At 51.2% G+C, this 18,874-nt stretch overlaps 5 non-coding genes across 5 annotated transcripts; all 5 read right to left on the reverse strand.

Moving 5' to 3' along the window:
* Positions 1-316: 316 nt before the first annotated feature.
* On the reverse strand, positions 317-389 carry trnat-ugu (transfer RNA threonine (anticodon UGU)). Its single transcript has one exon. It is a non-coding gene; the product is annotated as a tRNA-Thr (tRNA).
* Positions 390-5,961: 5,572 nt separating this feature from the next.
* On the reverse strand, positions 5,962-6,035 carry trnat-ugu (transfer RNA threonine (anticodon UGU)). Its single transcript has one exon. It is a non-coding gene; the product is annotated as a tRNA-Thr (tRNA).
* Positions 6,036-6,699: 664 nt separating this feature from the next.
* On the reverse strand, positions 6,700-6,772 carry trnat-agu (transfer RNA threonine (anticodon AGU)). Its single transcript has one exon. It is a non-coding gene; the product is annotated as a tRNA-Thr (tRNA).
* Positions 6,773-13,822: 7,050 nt separating this feature from the next.
* On the reverse strand, positions 13,823-13,895 carry trnat-cgu (transfer RNA threonine (anticodon CGU)). The gene has a single exon. It is a non-coding gene; the product is annotated as a tRNA-Thr (tRNA).
* Positions 13,896-17,796: 3,901 nt separating this feature from the next.
* Positions 17,797-17,869, reverse strand: trnat-agu (transfer RNA threonine (anticodon AGU)). Its single transcript has one exon. It is a non-coding gene; the product is annotated as a tRNA-Thr (tRNA).
* Between the last annotated feature and the right edge of the window lie 1,005 nt (positions 17,870-18,874).

The following is an 18,874-nucleotide window of genomic DNA, read 5'->3' on the forward strand; positions in this document are numbered from 1 at the left end:
GCTTCACTCTGTGGATGTGGACGTATTGTGTACTGCAACTGCATAGTTAATAATAAACAGAACCAGGCAGATTTCCGGAGGCTTCTGAGAGAGCAGCGTAACATGTTGGAAGCTGTGTGTGCTTGTGCTCTGTGACTATATCACAGTGAGATAGCGGAAAAGGGAGAGAGGGGTAAAAAGATGTAAAATGGCAAAGGCAGATGGAGAGACAGTGAGGGAGCCTGTTGTTCCAGGGTTGGTCTCGGAGTTGTTTAATATTTATAATTAAAGCTCTTGTTAATTGACAGTGAATTTAAATACTGAGCTAATTTAGAAAAGGCCCCAGTGAGATTTGAACCCACAACCCCTGGTTTACAAGACCAGTGCTCTAACCCCTGAGCTATGGAGCCACCTGCTCTGGGCTGTGGGTCATTCCCCAGTTATTGTTGTGTGTTTGAAGAATGAGGAGGGGTCAGTGAAACGCTCAGATGATGTCTCATCCCCCAGACTCCTGCCTCTGTCTCTTCAATATTCACCTCTCAACATCGATATATCGGGTCTTTCACGTAGTAAAACATCCCAAGGCAACTCAGTCATACTCTGCCTCAATCTCTCTTTCTCTCTCTGTCTCTGTCTCTCTCTCTCTGTCTCTCTATCACTTTCTCTCTGTCGCTCACTGTGTCTCGAGCCGGAAGGGGTCAGAGAGGGGCAAGGGGAAAGTCAGAAGGGAAAGGAGAGAGAGAGAGAGAGAGAGGGAGGAGAGAGATTGAGGAGTGAGTGGAGAGAGAGGAGCGGAGAGTGGGGGAGTGGAGAAAGAGGGGGAAAGGGACAGGGAGAGGAAAGGAGCGAGTGAGAGGGGAAAGGGGAGAGAGAGAGAGAGAGGGAGATGGAGAGAGAGATGAGTGTGTCATTAGTTGGTATTACATCGATAGGTCACTAGGTGGGGCTCTATTAGAGGAAGAGAGAGGGAAGGGGAGAGTGAGGGGAAGGAGTGAGAGAGTGGGAAGGGGAGAGTGAGGGGAAGGAGTGAGAGAGAGAGGAAAGGGGAGAGTGAGGGGAAGGAGTGAGAGAGAGGGAAGAGGAGAGTGAGGGGAAGGAGTGAGAGAGAGAGACGGGGAGAGTGAGAGGAAGGAGTGAGAGAGAGGGAAGTGGAGAGTGAGGGGAAGGAGTGAGAGAGAGACGGGGAAGAGGAGAGACAGAGGGAACACCAACAATAATGTATATTTATATAGCGCCTTTAACGTAGTGAAACGTCCCAAGGTGCTCCACAGGAGGATTATGGGATAAAAATTTGACACCGAGCCAGAAAAGTAGAAATTAGCGCAGGGGACGGAGGGAGGTTTTAAGGAATGTCTTGAAGGAGGAAAGAGAGGTCGAGAGGTTTAGGGAGGGAGTTCCAGAGCTTGGGGCCCAGGCAACAGAAGGCAAGGCCACCGATGGTGGAGCGATTATAATCAGGCATGGTCAGGAGGGCAGAATTAGAGGAGTGCAGACATCTCGGGGGGTTGTGGGGCTGGAGGAGGTTACAGAGATAGGGAGGGGTGTCGGGGCTGGAGGAGGTTACAGAGAGAGGGAGGGGTGTTGGGGCTGGGAGAGGTTAGAGATAGGGAGGGGTGCAGGGGCTGGAGGAAGTTACAGAGATAGGGAGTTGTGAGGGTCCATGGAGGGATTTGTAAACAAGGATGAGAATTTTGAAATCGAGGCGTTGCTTAACCGGAAGCCAATATAGGTCACCGAGCACAGTGGGTGATGGGTGAGTGGGACTCGGTGCGAGTTTGGACACGGGGCAGTGGGTGAGCGGGACTTGGTGCGAGTTTGGACACGGGGCAGCGAGCACAGGGGGTGATGGGTGAGCGGGACTCGGTGCGAGTTTGGACACGGGGCAGTGAGCACAGGGGGTGATGGGTGAGCGGGACTGGGTGTGAGTTAGGACACGGGGCAGTGAGCACAGGGGGAGATGGGTGAGCGGGACTGGGTGTGAGTTAGGACACAGAGCAGCCGAGTTTTGGATCACCCATAGTTTATATTGGGCAGAATGTCGAAAGAAGTGTGAGAGAGGGGGAAGGGGAGAGGATACAGAGTGTGGCAAGAGGGGAGAGGGAAATGAGTAAGAGACAGGGAAAAGGGAGAGAGTGTGTAAGAGACACAACAAGGAGGAGAGGGGAGCCTGTTGTTCCAGGGACAGTATTGGAGCTGTTTAACATTTATAATTAAATTCCTTGTTAATTGAGGGTGAATTTAAATACTGAGCTAACTTTGAGTGAGCCCTACTGAGATTTGAACCCACAACCACTGGTTTATCAGACCAGTGCTCTAACCCCTGAGCTATGGAGCCACCTGCTATGGGAAAGACAGGGGAAGGAGCAGGAAAGAGAGGGAAAGGGAAAAGAGAGAGTGGAAGGAGTGAGAGAGAGGGGGAAGGGGAGAGAGTGGCGAAGGGGAGAGAGAGGGGAAGGGGAGAGAGAGGGAAAGGGGAGAGAGAGAGAGTGGAAGAAGTGAGAGAGAGTGGGAGGGGAAGGGGATAGGGAGACAGGGCGGAGGAGAGAGTGGAAGGGGAGAGAGAGGGGAAGGGGAGAGAAGGGGAAGGAGAGAGAGAGAGAGAGGAGAAGGGGAGTGCGAGGGGGAAGGGGAGTGTGAGGGGGAAGGGGCGAGAGAGGAGAAAATGGGGAGAAAAGAGAGAGGGAACGGGTGAGGGAGAGGGGAAAGGGGAAAGTGATGGAGGGGAATGGGAGAGAGGGGGATGAAGGGGATAGATAGCGAGGGAAGGGGCGAGGGAGAATGGAGGAAAGGGAGAGAGAGGGCGAAGGGGAGCGAAAGAGGTGGAAAGGGAGCGTGAAAAGAGAGTGAGGGAAGGGGAGAGATAGGGGAAGGAGTGAGAGAGAGAAGGAGTGAGTGAGGGAGATGGCTAGAGAGAGAGAAGGAGTGAGTGAGGGAGATGGCTAGAGAGAGGGACGGGGAGAGTGAGGGGAAGGAGTGAGAGAGAGAAGGAGTGAGTGAGGGAGATGGCTAGAGAGAGGGACAGGGAGAGTGAGGGGAAGGAGTGAGAGAGAGGACGCTGCCTCAGGTAATCCAGCCGTGGGTCCCAGCCCCCTCACAACAACAATAATGTATATTTATATAGCGCCTTTAACGTAGTGAAATGTCCCAAGGTGCTCCACAGGAGGATTATGGGATAAAAATTTGACACCGAGCCACAAAAGGAGATATTCGGGCAGGTGACAAGAGGTCGGTTTTAAGGAGCGTCTTGAAGGAGGAAAGAGAGGTAGAGGGAGGGAGTTCCAGAGCTTGGGGCCCAGGCAACAGAAGGCACGGCCACCGATGTTGGAGCGATTATAATCAGGGATGGTCAGGAGGGCAGAATTAGAGGAGTGCAGACATCTCGGGGGGTTGTGGGGCTGGAGGAGATTACAGAGATAGGGAGGGGTGTAGGGGCTGGAGGAGGTTACAGAGATAGGGAGGCGTGGAGGAGCTGGAGGAGATTACAAAGATAGGGAGGCGTGGAGGGGCTGGAGGAGGTTACAGAGATAGGGAGGCGTGGAGGGGCTGGAGGAGATTACAGAGATAAGGAGGGGTGTAGGGGCTGGAGGAGGTTACAGAGATAGGGAGGGGTGTAGGGGCTGGAGGAGGGTACAGAGATAGGGAGAGGTGTTAGGGCTGGAAGAGATTACAGAGATAGGGAGGGGTGTAGGGGCTGGAAGAGATTACAGATATATGGAGGGCCATGGGCCATGGAGGGATTTGATAACAAGGATGAGAATTTTGAAATCGAGGTGGTGCTTAACCGGGAGCCAATGTAGGTCAGCGTGCACAGGGGGTGATGGGTGAGTGGGACTCGGTGCGAGTTAGGACACGGGGCAGTGAGCACAGGGGGTGATGGGTGAGTGGGATTCGGTGCGAGTTAGGACACGGGGGCAGCAAGCACGGTGGGGGTGATGGGTGAGCGGGACTCAGTGCGAGTTAGGACACGGGGGGCAGTGAGCACAGGGGGTGATGTGTGAGTGGGACTCGGTGCGAGTTAGGACACGGGGGCAGTGAGCACAGGGGGTGATGGGTGAGTGGGACTGGGTGTGAGTTAGGACACGGGGCAGTGAGCACAGGGTGTGATGGGTGAGTGGGACTCGGTGTGAGTTAGGACATGGGGCAACCGAGTTTTGGATCACCTCTAGTTTACGTCGGGTAGAATGTGGGAAGGAGTGAGAGAGAGAATCAGTGAATCATAAACATTTACAGCACGGGAGGAGGCCATTCCGGCCCATCGTGTCCGTACCGGCCGACCAAGAGCTACCCAGCCTAATCCCACTTTCCAGCTCTGGGTCCGTAGCCCTGTAGGATACGACACTTCAAGTGCACATTCAAGTACTTTTTAAATGTGGTGAGGGTTTCTGCCTCTATCACCCTTTCAGGCCGTGAGTTCCAGACCCCCACCACCCTCTGGGTGAAGACATTTCCCCTCAAATCCCCTCTAAACCTCCCCCCAATTACTTTAAATCTGTGCCCCCTGGTTATTGACCCCTCTGCTAAGGGGAAATAGGTCCTTCCTATCCACTCTATCCAGGCCCCTCATAATTTTATACACCTCAATTAAATCTCCCCTCAGCCTCCTCTGTTCCCAGGAAAACAACCCCAGCCTATCCAATCTTTCCTCATGGCTAAAGTTTTCCAGTCCTGGCAACATCCTGGTAAATCTCCTCTGCACCCTCTCCAGTGCAATCACATCCTTCCTGTAATGTGGTGACCAGAACTGCACGCAGTACTCCAGCTGTGGCCTAACCAGTGTTGTATACAGTTCGAGCGCAACCACAGGGCAGGGGTAAGGTATGCATTTAATAAATTTGGTGAATTTACAGAGTGCCCTCCGAGGGTCAAACAGATGTGGCCGTGGGATTCATTATTTGTGGAAAATCCCAACTGGATCATCTTGTGTCCATTGCCGCATCTTGAGCCTAAAACCAGCGAAGGCAGGAACTGGGAAATGTCAGGATATCGCAGGAAGGATGTGATTGCACTGGAGAGGGTGCAGAGGAGATTTACCAGGATGTTGGCGGGACTGGAGAATTTTAGCGATGAGGAAAGATTGGATCGGCTGGGGTTGTTTTCTTTGGAACAGAGGAGGCTGAGGGGAGACCTCCATTCCTTCACCCAGAGGGTGGTGGGGGTCTGGAACTCACGGCCTGAAAGGGTGGTAGAGGCAGAAACCCTCACCACATTTAAAAGGTACTTGGATGTGCACTTGAAGTGCCGTAAGCTACAGGGCTACGCACCGAGAGCTGGAAAGTGGGATCAGACTGGGATCATATCATCATCATTGGCAGTCCCTCGGAATCGAGGAAGACTTGCTTCCACTCTTAACATGAGTCCTTAGGTGGCTGAACAGTCCAATAGGGGAACCACAGTCCCTGTCACAGGTGGGACAGATAGACGTTGAGGGAAGGGGAGGGTGGGACTGGTTTGCCGCACGCTCCTTCCGCTGCCTGCGCTTGGTTTCTGCACGCTCTCGGCGACGAGACTCGAGGTGCTCAGCGCCCTCCCGGATGCACTTCCTCCACTCCGGGCGGACTGGTCTTTGGCCAGGGACTCCCAGGTGTCAGTGGGGATGTTACACTTTATCAGGGAGGCTTTGAGAGTGTTCCCTCTGCCCACCTTTGGCTCGCTTGCCGTGAAGGAGTTCCAAGTAGAGCGCTTGCTTTGGGGAGTCACATGTCTGGGACATGCGGACAATGTGGCCCTGCCCAGCAGATAGCTCTTGGTCGGCTGGTGCGGACACGATGGGCCGAAATGGTCTCCTTCCGTGCTGAAAGTTTCTATGAGTCGATGATATATCGGTGTCTCTGAGACTGGATGTGGAAAAGGTGGGATGCAGACTGGGAGTGGGAAGTGAAAGTGCTGTGGGCAGATTGTAAAGTGCAGAGTGAGTGGTTCCTGTTATGGTGTCGGCCTGTCGTCGATTGACGGTCAATTCAGTAACAGAAGCCAAAATTGAGTAGGCCCCAGTGAGATTTGAACCCTCGACCACTAGGTTTACAAGACCAGTGCTCTAACCGCTGAGCTATGGAGCCACCTGCAACACCAGCTCCTGTTTACATCTTACTATTGTTAACAAGGAGGTGGGGCCCGAATAATCATTCTTGGTGATTCATCCCTGAACATTGACAGAATCTTACAGTACACAAGGAGGGCCATTCGGCCCATCGTGTCTGTGTCGGCTGTGTGAAAGAGATTAGTGCTTGGAAGTTGTAAAAGGAGGGAGAGAGGGGAATGAGTGGGAGAGGGAATGGGAGAGAGAGGGGGAAGGAGTCAGACAGAGGGGAATGGGAGAGAGCGGATTGGGGGAGAGCGAGTGGGGGAGGGGAGAGAGATGGGAAGTCGAGAGATGGAGGAGGCAGGGGAGAGAGAAAGGAAGGGAAGAGAGAGGGAGCAGGGGAGAATCTGAAAAGAAAGGCAAAAGAGGGAGAGAGAGGAGAGAGGGGAGGGAGCGGAAGGGGAGAGAGAGGGAAAGGGGAGAGAGAGGGAAAGGGGAGAGAGATGGAGAAAGTGAGATTGCAGGAAAAAAAAATGCAGAACAGGTCATGACCTGGAAAGCAGAGAGAGATTGGGAAAGTGAGAGAGAGTGTCAGCAAGACAGAGGCCTGTTGTTTGAGGGTCAGTCTCAGAGTTGTTAATATTTATAATTAAAGCCCTTGTTAATTGACAGTGAATTTAAATACTGAGCTAATTTTGAGCAGGCCCCAGTGAGATTTGAACCCACGACCCCTGGTTTACTAGACCAGTGCTCTAACCCCTGAGCTATGGAACCACCTGCTCTGGGCTGTGGGTCATTCCCCAGTTAGTGCTGTGTGTTTGAAGAATGAGGAGGGGTCAGTGAAACGCTCAGATTGTGTCTCATCCCCCAGACTCCTGCCTCCGTCTCTTCAATATTCACTTCTCAACATCGATATATCGGGTCTTTCATGTAGTAAAACATCCCAAGGCAACTCAGTCACACTCTGTCCCAATCTCTCTGTCTCTCTGTCTCTCTGTCTCTCTCTTTCTGTCATGTATGTGTGCTTGGTGTTACTAGCCACCAGGTGGGGCCACTGTCGGAGGTCATTGGGCTGTACACACGCGTGTACAGCCTCGGTAAAAAAGGCCAACCATCTTGTAATGTAATCACTTTGGGCCCTAATAAAGTAGAGCCAGGTGTGTACCTGTTCGGAGTTGACAGTAATCTGTCAGTTGAGTTATTGCACACACAACACTTTCTCACTCTCTCTGTCTCTCTCACACACTCTCACTTTCTCTCTGTGTGTCTCTCGAGGGGGAAAGGGAGAGAGGGGAAGGGGAGAGAAGGGGAAGGAGTGGGGAGAGAATGAAAGTAGAGAGGGAAGGGGAGAGAGGGGAAGGGGAGAGAGGAGGGGAAGGAGTGGGGAGAGAATGAAAGTAGAGAGGGAAGGGGAGAGAGGGGAAGGGGAGAGAGGAGGGGAAGGAGTGGGGAGAGAATGAAAGTCGAGAGGGAAGGGGAGAGAGGAGAGAGAGGGGAAAGAGGGAGAGTGAGAGGGGAAGGGGAGAGCGAGGAAAGGGAAAGAGAGAGAGGGGAAGGGGAAAGAGAGGGAGGGGAAGGAGAGAGAGGGGTGCTGAGAACAGGGAGGGGAAGGAGGGAGAGAAGGAGGGAGAGACGGGAAGGAGAGAGGATAAGAAAGAAGAATGAGTGAAAAAAAGATGCAGAATGGGTCATGATGGGGAAGGGAAAGAGAGATTTTTAATGTGGGAGAGAGAGTAAACCAGGATGAGAAGAGGAGAGGGGAGCTGTAATTCCAGGGTCGGTCTCAGAGCTGTTTAATATTTATAATTACCGGAACCAATGTCCTTGGGGGAGTGTTTGCTAGTGCTGTTGGGGAGGAGTTAAACTAATATGGCAGGGGGATGGGAACCAATGCAGGGAGACAGAGGGAATCAAAAAGGAGGCAAAAGCAAAAGACAGAAAGGAGATGAGGAAAAGTGGAGGCCAGAGAAACCCAAGGCAAAGAACAAAAAGGGCCACTGTACAGCAAAATTCTAAAAGGACCAAGGGTGTTAAAAAAACAAGCCTGAAGGCTTTGTGTCTTAATGCAAGGAGTATCCGCAATAAGGTAGATGAATTAACTGTGCAAATAGATGTTAACAAATATGATGTGATTGGGATTACGGAGATGTGGCTCCAAGATGATCAGGGCTGGGAACTCAACATCCAGGGGTATTCAACATTCAGGAAAGATAGAATAAAAGGAAAAGGAGGTGGGGTAGCATTGCTGGTTAAGGAGGAAATTAAGGCAATAGTTCGGAAGGACATTAGCTTGGATGATGTGGAATCTATATGGGTAGAGCTGCAGAACATCAAAGGGCAAAAAACGTTAGTGGGAGTTGTGTACAGACCTCCAAACAGTAGTAGTGATGTTGGGGAGGGCATCAAACAGGAAATTAGGGGTGCATGCAATAAAGGTGCAGCAGTTATAATGGGTGACTTTAATATGCACATAGATTGGGTTAACCAAACTGGAAGCAATACAGTGGAGGAGGATTTCCTGGAGTGCATAAGGGATGGTTTTTTCGACCAATATGTCGAGGAACCAACTAGGGGGGAGGCCATCTTAGACTGGGTGTTGTGTAATGAGAGAGGATTAATTAGAAATCTCGTTGTGCGAGGCCCCTTGGGGAAGAGTGACCATAATATGGTGGAATTTTGCATTAGGAATGAGAATGAAACAGTTAATTCAGAGACCATGGTCCAGAACTTAAAGAAGGGTAACTTTGAAGGTATGAGGCGTGAATTGGCTAGGATAGATTGGCGAATGATACTGAAGGGGTTGACTGTGGATGGGCAATGGCAGACATTTAGAGACCGCATGGATGAACTACAACAATTGTACATTCCTGTCTGGCGTAATAATAAAAAAGGGAAGGTGGCTCAACCGTGGCTATCTAGGGAAATCAGGGATAGTATTAAAGCTAAGGAAGTGGCATACAAATTGGCCAGAAATAGCAGCGAACCCGGGGACTGGGAGAAATTTAGAACTCAGCAGAGGAGGACAAAGGGTTTGATTAGGGCAGGGAACATTAAGACAGATTGCAAAAGTTTCTACAGATATGTAAAGAGAAAAAGGTTAGTAAAGACAAACGTAGGTCCCCTGCAGTCAGAATCAGAGGAAGTCATAACGGGGAACAAAGAAATGTCGGACCAATTGAACAAGTACTTTGGTTCGGTATTCACTGAGGAGGACACAAACAATCTTCCGGATAAAAAAGGGGTCGGAGCGTCTAGTAAGGAGGAGGAACTGAGGGAAATCCTTATTAGTCGGGAAATTGTGTTGGGGAAACTGATGGGATTGAAGGCCGATAAATCCCCAGGGCCTGATGGACTGCATCCCAGAGTACTTCAGGAAGTGGCCTTGGAAATAGTGGATGCATTGACAGTCATTTTCCAACATTCCATTGACTCTGGATCAGTTCCTATGGAGTGGAGGGTAGCCAATGTAACCCAACTTTTTAAAAAAGGAGGGAGAGAGAAAACAGGGAATTATAGTCCGGTCAGCCTGTCATGGGTAAAATGATGGAATCAATTATTAAGGATGTCATAGCAGTGCATTTGGAAAGAGGTGATACGATAGGTCCAAGTCAGCATGGATTTGTGAAAGGGAAATCATGCTTGACAAATCTTCTGGAATTTTTTGAGGATGTTTCCAGTAGAGTGGACAAGGGAGAACCAGTTGATGTGGTATATTTGGACTTTCAGAAGGCTTTCGACAAGGTCCCACACAAGAGATTAATGTGCAAAGTTAAAGCACATGGGATTGGGGGTAGTGTGCTGACGTGGATTGAGAACTGGTTGTTAGACAGGAAGAAAAGAGTAGGAGTAAATGGGTACTTTTCAGAATGGCAGGCAGTGACTAGTGGGGTACCGCAAGGTTCTGTGCTGGGGTCCCACTGTTTACATTGTACATTAATGATTTAGACGAGGGGATTAAATGTAGTATCTCCAAATTTGCAGATGACACTAAGTTGGGTGGCAGTGTGAGCTGCGAGGAGGATGCTATGAGGCTGCAGAGCGACTTGGATAGGTTAGGTGAGTGGGCAAATGCATGGCAGATGAAGTATAATGTGGATAAATGTGAGGTTATCCACTTTGGTGGTAAAAACAGAGAAACAAACTATTATTTGAATGGTGACATTTAGGAAAAGGGGAGGTGCAAAGAGACCTCGGTGTCATGCTACATCAGTCATTGAAGGTTGGCATGCAGGTACAGCAGGCGGTTAAGAAAGCAAATGGCATGTTGGCCTTCATAGCGAGGGGATTTGAGTACAGGGGCAGGGAGGTGTTGCTACAGTTGTACAGGGCCTTGGTGAGGCCACACCTGGAGTATTGTGTACAGTTTTGGTCTCCTAACCTGAGGAAGGACATTCTTGCTATTGAGGGAGTGCAGCGAAGGTTCACCAGACTGATTCCCGGGATGGCGGGACTGACCTATCAAGAAAGACTGGATCAACTGGGCTTGTATTCACTGGAGTTCAGAAGAATGAGAGGCGACCTCATAGAAATGTTTAAAATTCTGAAGGGTTAGACAGGTTAGATGCAGAAAGAATGTTCCTGATGTTGGGGAAGTCCAGAACCAGGGGACACAGTCTAAGGATAAGGGGTAATCCATTTAGGACCGAGATGAGGAGAAACTTCTTCACCCAGAGAGTGGTGAACCTGTGGAATTCTCTATCACAGAAAGTTGTTGAGGCCAATTCACCAAATATATTCAAAAAGGAGTTAGATGAAGTCCTTATTACTCGGGGCATCAAGGGGCATGGTGAGAAAGCAGGAATGGGATACTGAAGTTGCATGTTCAGCCATGACCTCATTGAATGATGGTGCAGGTTAGAAGGGCCTGCTCCTGCACCTATTTTCTATATTTTTCTAATTACAGCCCTTGTTAATTGACAGTGAATTTAAAGACTGAGCTAATTTTGATTACGTTCTAGTGAGATTTGAACTCACGACCGCTGGTTTACAAGACCAGCTCTCTAAGCCCCTGAGCGATGGAGCCACCTGCTCTTGGAAAAACACGGGAAGGAGCAGGAAAGAGAGGGGAAGGGAAAAGAGAGAGTGGGGAAGGAGTGAGAGAGAGGGGGAAGGGGAGAGAGAGGGAGGGGAGAGAGTGGGGAAGGGGAGAGAGGGGAAGGGGGGAGAGTGGGGAAGGGGAGAGAGGGGAAGGGGAGAAAGTGGGGAAGGGGAGAGAGAGGGAATGGGAGAGAGTGGGGAAGGGGAGAGAGAGGGGAAGGGGAGAGAGTGGGGAAGGGGAGAGAGGGGAAGGGGGGAGAGTGGGGAAGGGGAGAGAGGGGAAGGGGAGAAAGTGGGGATGGGGAGAGAGTGGCGAAGGGGAGAGAGAGGGGAACGGGGGAGAGTGGGGAAGGGGAGAGAGAGGGGAGAAGGGGAGTGACAGGGGGGAAGGGGAGTGACAGGGGGGAAGGGGAGTGAGAGGGGGAAGGGGAGAGAGGAAGTGGAAGTGGAGAGAGGGGGAAGAAATGAGAGAGAGGGGGAAGGAGTGAGAGAGAGGGGAAGGGGAGAGAGGGGAAAGAGAGGTCGAGAGGCGGAGAGATTTAGGGAGGGAGTTCCAGAGCTTGGGGCGCAAGAAACAGAAGGCACGGCCACCGATGGTGGAGCGATTATAATCAGGGATGCTCAGGAGGGCAGAATTAGAGGAGTGCAGACACCTCGGGGGGTTGTGGGCCTCAGGGAGATTACAGAGATAGGGAGGGGTGTAGGGGCTGGAGAAGGTTACAGAGATAGGGAGGGGTGTTGGGGCTGGGCGAGGTTACAGAGATGGGGAGGGGTGTCGGGGCAGGAGGAGGGTACAGAGATAGGGAGGGGTGTCGGGGCAGGAGGAGGGTACAGAGATAGGGAGGGGTGTTGTGCTGGAGAAAGTTACAGAGATAAGGAGGGGTGAAGGGGCTGGAGGAGGTTATAGAGATAGGGAGGGGTGTAGGGGCTGGAGGAGGTTACAGAGATAGGGAGGGGTGATGGGTGAGTGGGACTGGGTGCGAGTTAGGACATGGGGGCAGCGAGCACAAGGGGTGATGGGTGAGTGGGACTGGATGCGAGTTAGGACATGGGGTCAGAGAGCACAGGGGGTGATGGGTGAGCGGGACTGGGTGCGAGTTAGGACACGGGGTCAGAGAGCACAGGGAGTGATGGGTGAGCGGGACTCGGTGTGAGTTAGCACACGGGGGCAGCGAGCACAGGGGGTGATGGGTGAGCGGGACTCGGTGCGAGCTAGGACACGGGGCAGCGAGCACAGGGGGTGATGGGTGAGTGGGACTGGGTGCGAGTTAGGACACGGGGCAGTGAGCACAGGGGGTGATGGGTGAGCAGGACTGGGTGTGAGTTAGGACACGGGGGCAGTGAGCACAGAGGGTGATGGGTGAGTGGGACTGGGTGTGAGTTAGGACACGGGAGCAGTGAGCACAGGGGGTGATAGGTGAGCGGGACTCGGTGTGAGTTAGGACACGGGGTCAGCGAGCACAGCGGGTGATGGGTGAGCGGGGTTCGGTGTGAGTAGGACACGGGGGCAGCGAGCACAGAGGGTGATGGGTGAGTGGGACTGGGTGCGAGTTAGGACACGGGGCAGTGAGCACAGTGGGTGATGGGTGAGCGGGACTGGGTGTGAGTTAGGACACAGGACAGTGAGCACAGCGGGTGATGGGTGAGCGGGACTGGGTGTGAGTTAGGACACGGGGGCAGTGAGCACAGGGGGTGATGGGTGAGTGGGACTCGGTGTGAGTTAGGACACGGGGTCAGTGAGCACAGGGGGTAATGGGTGAGTGGGACTGGGTGTGAGTTAGGACACGGGGGCAGTGAGCACAGTGGGTGATGGGTGAGCGGGACTCGGTGCGAGTTAGGACACGGGGCAGCGAACACAGGGGGTGATGGGTGAGTGGGACTCGGTGCGAGTTAGGACACGGGGGCAGCGAGCACAGGGGGTGATGGGTGAGTGGGACTCGGTGCGAGTTAGGACACGGGGGCAGCGAGCACAGGGGGTGATGGGTGAGTGGGACTGGGTGCGAGTTAGGACAGGGGGCAGCGAACACAGGGGGTGATGGGTGAGTGGGACTCAGTGCGAGTTAGGATATGGGGGCAGCCGAGTTTTAGATCACCTCTAGTTTACGTCGGGTATAATGTAGGAAGAAGTGAGAAACAGGGGAAAGGGAATGGAGGGGCGGGGAGGGGATGGAGAGATTGAGGGGAAGGAGTGAGAGAGGGAAGGGGAGAGAGAGAGAGACGGGAAAGGATAGAGAGTGAGGGGAGAGAGGGTGTGGCGAGGGGGGAATGAGTAAGAGACAGGGAGAGCGAAATAGCGGGAAAGGGAGAGCGGGGTAAAAAGATGTCGAATGGGGAAGGCAGAGAGAGATTTGGATGGATAGAAAGTGTAACAGAGACAAAAGCCTGTTGTTGGAGTGTCGGTCCTGGAGCTGTTTAATATTTATCATTAAAACCCTAGTTAATATTTATGATTGAAACTTTTCCTAATCGACAGTGAATTTTGAGGAGGCCCCTGGGAGTTTTAAACTCATGACCCCTGGTTTATTGGACCAATTCTCTAACCCCTGAGCTATGGAGCCACCTGCTTTGGGAAAGACACGGGAAGGAGCAGGAAAGAGAGGGGAAGGGAAAAGAGTGAGTGAGAGCGGGGAGGGGAGAGAAAGAGAGCGGGAAGGGGAGAGAGTGGGCAAGGGGAGAGAGAGAGATGAGAACCTGCAGTTCCAGGGTCAGTCTCAGAGCTGTTTAATATTTATAATTAAAGCACTTGTTAATTGACGTTGAATTTAAATACTGAGACGAATTTTGAGCTGGCCCCAGTGAGATTTGAACTCACATTCCCGGATTTACGAGACCAGTGCTCTAACCCCTGAGCTATGGAGCCACCTGTTTTGGGAAACACAGGGAAAGGAACAGGAAAGAGAGGGGAAGGGAAAAGAGCGATTGGAAGGAGTGAGAGAGAGGCGGAAGGCGAGAGAGAGGGGAAGGGGAGAGAGTGGGGAAGAGAGGGAGGTGGGGCAAAAGAGGGAGGGGATGGAGAGAGGGAGAGTGTGGAAGGGGGGAGAGAGAGGGGAAGGAGTGGGAGAGAGAGAGGGAGAGGAGAGAGTGGGAGGGGAAGGGGATGGGAGACAGGGAGGAAGAGAGAGGGGCAGGGGAGAGAGAGGGTGGAAGGGGAGAGATATGTTAAGGGGAGAGAGCGGGAAGGAGTGAGAGAGAGAGGGGGAGGACAGAGAGGGTGAGAACCTGAAAGGAAAGGGAAAAGAGAGAGACGGGAGTGTAACGCTGTGGTGGTGGTCCCGGGGGTCAGTTTCACCTCTGACCTACTTGAGCGGTTCGAATCGCCCCCCACTCCCTTGGGTTCGAGACTCTGGATTTATTTGGGAGGGTGTGACAAAGTGCAAAGGTCACTGGTTTGGTGCAAAAGAACTTTGATTTTATTAAAGACAAGAAAATACAATGTCAAAACTTATAATCACTCTGATAAAGAACAATACATTACACATTCAAAGGGGGTGTACAGTAAAATGACACCTCCCACCTCCCCATACCTAATCCTAGCTAGGTTAGACTCCAGGGCAGGCAGGGACTATGCTTACCAATCCTTTCTGGTCAGTTAGCGGTTGTTCACGGTTTCGGGGTTCCTTGAATTGTGTAGGTTCTGCTTGCCGTACCCCGAACGTCGGAGAAGACTTCTAGCTGCACAATCTTCAGTTGGGTTGAGTCCACTGATGCGGTAAAGCACGTTTTGGATCTATGGGGTAAGTACCCGGTTTTCTTCGTTAGAAATAGGTTCAAATTCTCTTTAGGTAATGTTTTCACCTGTTGGTAGTCAGGGCTTAGATTGTAGATTGGAAACTTTCGATTCTTCGGTTTCTTCTTACATAGTTATTTGTTTCTTTCTTACATAGGAACATAGAAACACAGAAAATAGGTGCAGGAGTAGGCCATTCGGCCCTTCGAGCCTGCACCACCATTCAATAAGGTCATGGCTGATCATTCCCTCAGTACCCCATTCCTGCTTTCTCTCCATACCCCTTGATCCCTTTAGCCGTAAGGGCCACATCTAACTCCCTCTTGAATATATCCAATGAACTGGAATCAACAACTCTCTGCGGCAGGGAATTCCACAGGTTAACACCTCTCTGGGTAAAGACGTTTCTCCTCATCTCAGTCCTAAATGGCTTACGCCTTATCCTTAGACTACGTCCCATGGTTCTGGACTTCCCGAACATCGGGAACATTCTTCCTGCATCTAACCTGTCCGGTCCTGTTGTAATTTTATATGTTTCTATGAGATCTCCTCTCATCCTTCTAAAATCCACTGAATACAGGCCCAGTCGATCCAGTCTCTCCTCATATGACAGTCCGGCCATCCCGGGAATCAGTCTGGTGAACCTTCGCTGCACTCCCTCAATAGCAAGAATGTCCTTCCTCAGATTAGGAGACCATAACTGAACACAATATTCCAGGTGAGGCCTCACCAAGACCCTGTACAACTGCAGTAAGACCTCCCTGCTCCTATACTCAAATCCTCTCGCTATGAAGGCCAACATACCATTTGCCTTCTTCACCACCTGCTGTACCTGCATGCCAACTTTCAATGACTGATGTACCATGACACCCAGGTCTCATTGCACCTTCCCTTTTCCTAATCTGCCGCCATTCAGATAATATTCTGCCTTCCTGTTTTTGCCCCCAAAGTGGATAACCTCACATTTATCCACATTATACTGCATCTGCCATGCATTTGCCCACTCACCTAACCTGTCCAAGTCACCCTGCACACTTTTAGCGTCCCCCTCACAGCTCACACCGCCACCCAGTTTAGTGTCATCTGCAAACTTGGAGATATTACACTCAATTCCCTCATCCAAATCATTAATGTATATTGTAAATAGCTGGGGTCCCAACACTGAGCCCTGTGGCACCCCACTAGTCACTGCCTCCCATTCTGAAAACGACCCGTTTATCCCGATTCTTTGCTTCCTGTCTGCCAACCAGTTCTCTATCCACGTCAGTACATTACCCCCAATACCATGTGCTTTAATTTTGCACACCAATCTCTTGTGTGGGACCTTGTCAAAAGCCTTTTGAAAGTCCAAATGCACCACATCCACTGGTTCTCCCTTGTCCACTCTACTAGTTACATCCTCAAAAAATTCCAGAAGATTTGTCAAGCATGATTTCCCTTTCATAAATCCATGCTGACTTGGACCGATCCTGTCACTGCTTTCCAAATGTGCTGCTTTTTCATGTTTAATAATTGATTCCATCATTTTCCCCATTACCGATGTCAGGCTAACCGCTCTATAATTACCCGCTTTCTCTCCCCCTCCTTTTTTAAACAGCGGCATAACATTAGTTACCCTCCAGTCCATAGGAACTGATCCAGAGTCGATAGACTGTTGCAAAATGATCACCAATGCATCCACTATTTTGAGGGCCACTTCCTTAAGTACTCTGGGATGCAGACTATCAGGCCCCGGGGATTTATCGGCCTTCAATCCCATCAATTTCCCGAACACAAGTTCCCACTTAATAAGGATATCCTTCAGTTCCCCCTTCTCACTCGACCCTCAGTCCCCTGGTACTTCCGGAAACTTATTTGTGTCTTCCTTCGTGAAGACAGAACCAAAATATTTGTCTGCCATTTCTTTGTTGCCCATTATAAATTCACCTGAATCTGACTGCAAATTTTTTTCGAAGCTTTTGCAGTCAGTTTTTATGTTGCCTGCAAGCTTCCTCTCATACTCTATTTCATCCCCTCCTGGTTGAACCCTTTGTCCTCCTCTGCTGTATTACAAAATTCTCCTAGTCCTCAGGTTTGCTGCTTTTTCTGGCCAATTTATATGCCTCTTCCTTGGATTTGACACGATCCTTCCCTTGTTAGCCACGGTTGAGCCACCTTCCCCATTTTATTTTTACTCCAGACAGGGATGTACAATTGTTGGAGTTCATCCATGTGATCTTTAAATGTTTGCCATTGTCAATCCAACATCAACCCTTTAAGGATCACTGGCCAGTCTATTCACATCTCACACCATCAAAGTGACCTTTCTTGAAATTCAAGGCCCTCATCTCTGAATTAACTCTGTCACTCTCCATCTTAATGAAGTATTTGACCCATATTTACAATTAAAGCCCTTGCAAACTTAAATACTGAGCTAATTTTGAGCTGGTCCTAGTGAGATTCGAACCCACGACCGCAGGTTTACTAAACTAGTGCTCTACCCCCTGAGCTATGGAGCCACCTGCTTTGTGAAAAGACAAGGGGAAGGAGCAGGAAAGGGAGGGGAAGGGAAAAGAGAGAATGGAAGGAGTGAGGGAGAGGGGGAAGGGGAGAGTAAGAGATGGAAGGGGAGAGGGGGGAAGGGGGGAGAGATGGGAAGGCAAGAAAGGGAGGAGGCAAGGGAGAGAGAAAGGAAGGGGAGAGAGAGGGAGAACGGGAGATTCTGAAAAGAAAGGGAAAAGAGAGCGAGAGAGGAAGGAGGGGAGGGAGGGAGGTGGAGAGTGAAAAGGCGAGGGGAAGGAGAGAGAGGGTGGGCGAAAGAGACAGAGGGAGAGAGTGGATAGCTGAGAGAGAGGGTGAGGCGATGGAGGGGGGAGAGGGGAATGAGTGAGAGCTGGGAAAGCGAGATCGTGGGAAAAAGATGCAGAACATGTCGTGATGGGGAAGAGAGAGACAGGAGTCTGTTGTTCCAGGGCTGGTCTCAGAGCTGTTTAATATTTATAATTAAACCCCTTGTTAATTGACAGTAAATTTAAATACTGAACTAATTTTGAGTAGGCCCCAGTGAGATTTGAACCCACAACCCCTGGTTTACTAGACCAGTGCTCTAACCCCTGAGCTATGGAGCCACCTGCCCTGGGCTGTGGGTCATTCCCCAGTTAGTGCTGTGTGTTTGAAGAATGAGGAGGGGTCAGTGAAACACTCAGATTGTGTCTCATCCCCCAGACTTCTGCCTCCGTCTCTTCAATATTCACCTCTCAACATCGATATATCGGGTCTTTCACGTAGTAAAACATCCCAAGGCAACTCAGTCACACTCTGTCCCAATCTCTCTGTCTCTCTGCCTCTTTCTCTCTCTCCCTCTGTCTCTCTCTCTCTCTGTCTCTCTATCACTTTCTCTCTGTTGCTCACTGTGTCTCGAGCCGGAAGGGGTTAGAGAGGGGGAAGGGGAAAGTCAGAAGGGAAAGGAGAGAGAGAGAGGGAGGAGAGAGATTGAGGAGTGAGTGGAGAGAGAGGAGCGGAGAGTGGGAAGGGGAGAAAGCGGGGGAAAGGGACAGGGAGAGGGAAGGAGTGAGTGAGAGGGGGAAGGGGAGAGAGAGAGAGAGAGAGATGGAGAGAGAGAGGAGCGTGTCAGTAGTTGTTATTACATCGGTAGTCCACTGGGTGGGGCTCTATTAGAGGAAGAGAGAGGGAAGGAGAGAGTGAGGGGAAGGAGTGAGAGAGAGGGAAGGGTGAGTAAGGAGAAGGAGTGAGAGAGAGGGAAGGGGAGAGTGAGGGGAAGGAGTGAGAGAGAGGGAAGCAAAGAGTGAGGGGAAGGAGTAAGAGAGAGAGTGAGGGGAAGGAGTGAGAGAGAGACGGGGAAGAGGAGAGTGAGGTGAAGGAGTGAGAGAGATGGAAGGGGAGAGTGAGGGGAAGGAGTGAGAGGCAGGGAAGGGGAGAGTGAGGGGAAGGAGTGAGAGAGACGGGGAGAGTGAGGGGAAGGAGTGAGAGAGAGACGGGGAAGAGGAGAGTGAGGTGAAGGAGTGAGAGAGAGGGAAGGGGAGAGTGAGGGGAAGGAGTGAGAGAGACGGGGAGAGTGAGGGGAAGGAGTGAGAGAGAGACGGGGAAGAGGAGAGACAGAGGGAACACCAACA

This window comes from Pristiophorus japonicus, unplaced genomic scaffold (genome assembly GCF_044704955.1).
Source record: "Pristiophorus japonicus isolate sPriJap1 unplaced genomic scaffold, sPriJap1.hap1 HAP1_SCAFFOLD_494, whole genome shotgun sequence".
In the NCBI taxonomy this organism is placed as follows: domain Eukaryota; kingdom Metazoa; phylum Chordata; class Chondrichthyes; family Pristiophoridae; genus Pristiophorus; species Pristiophorus japonicus.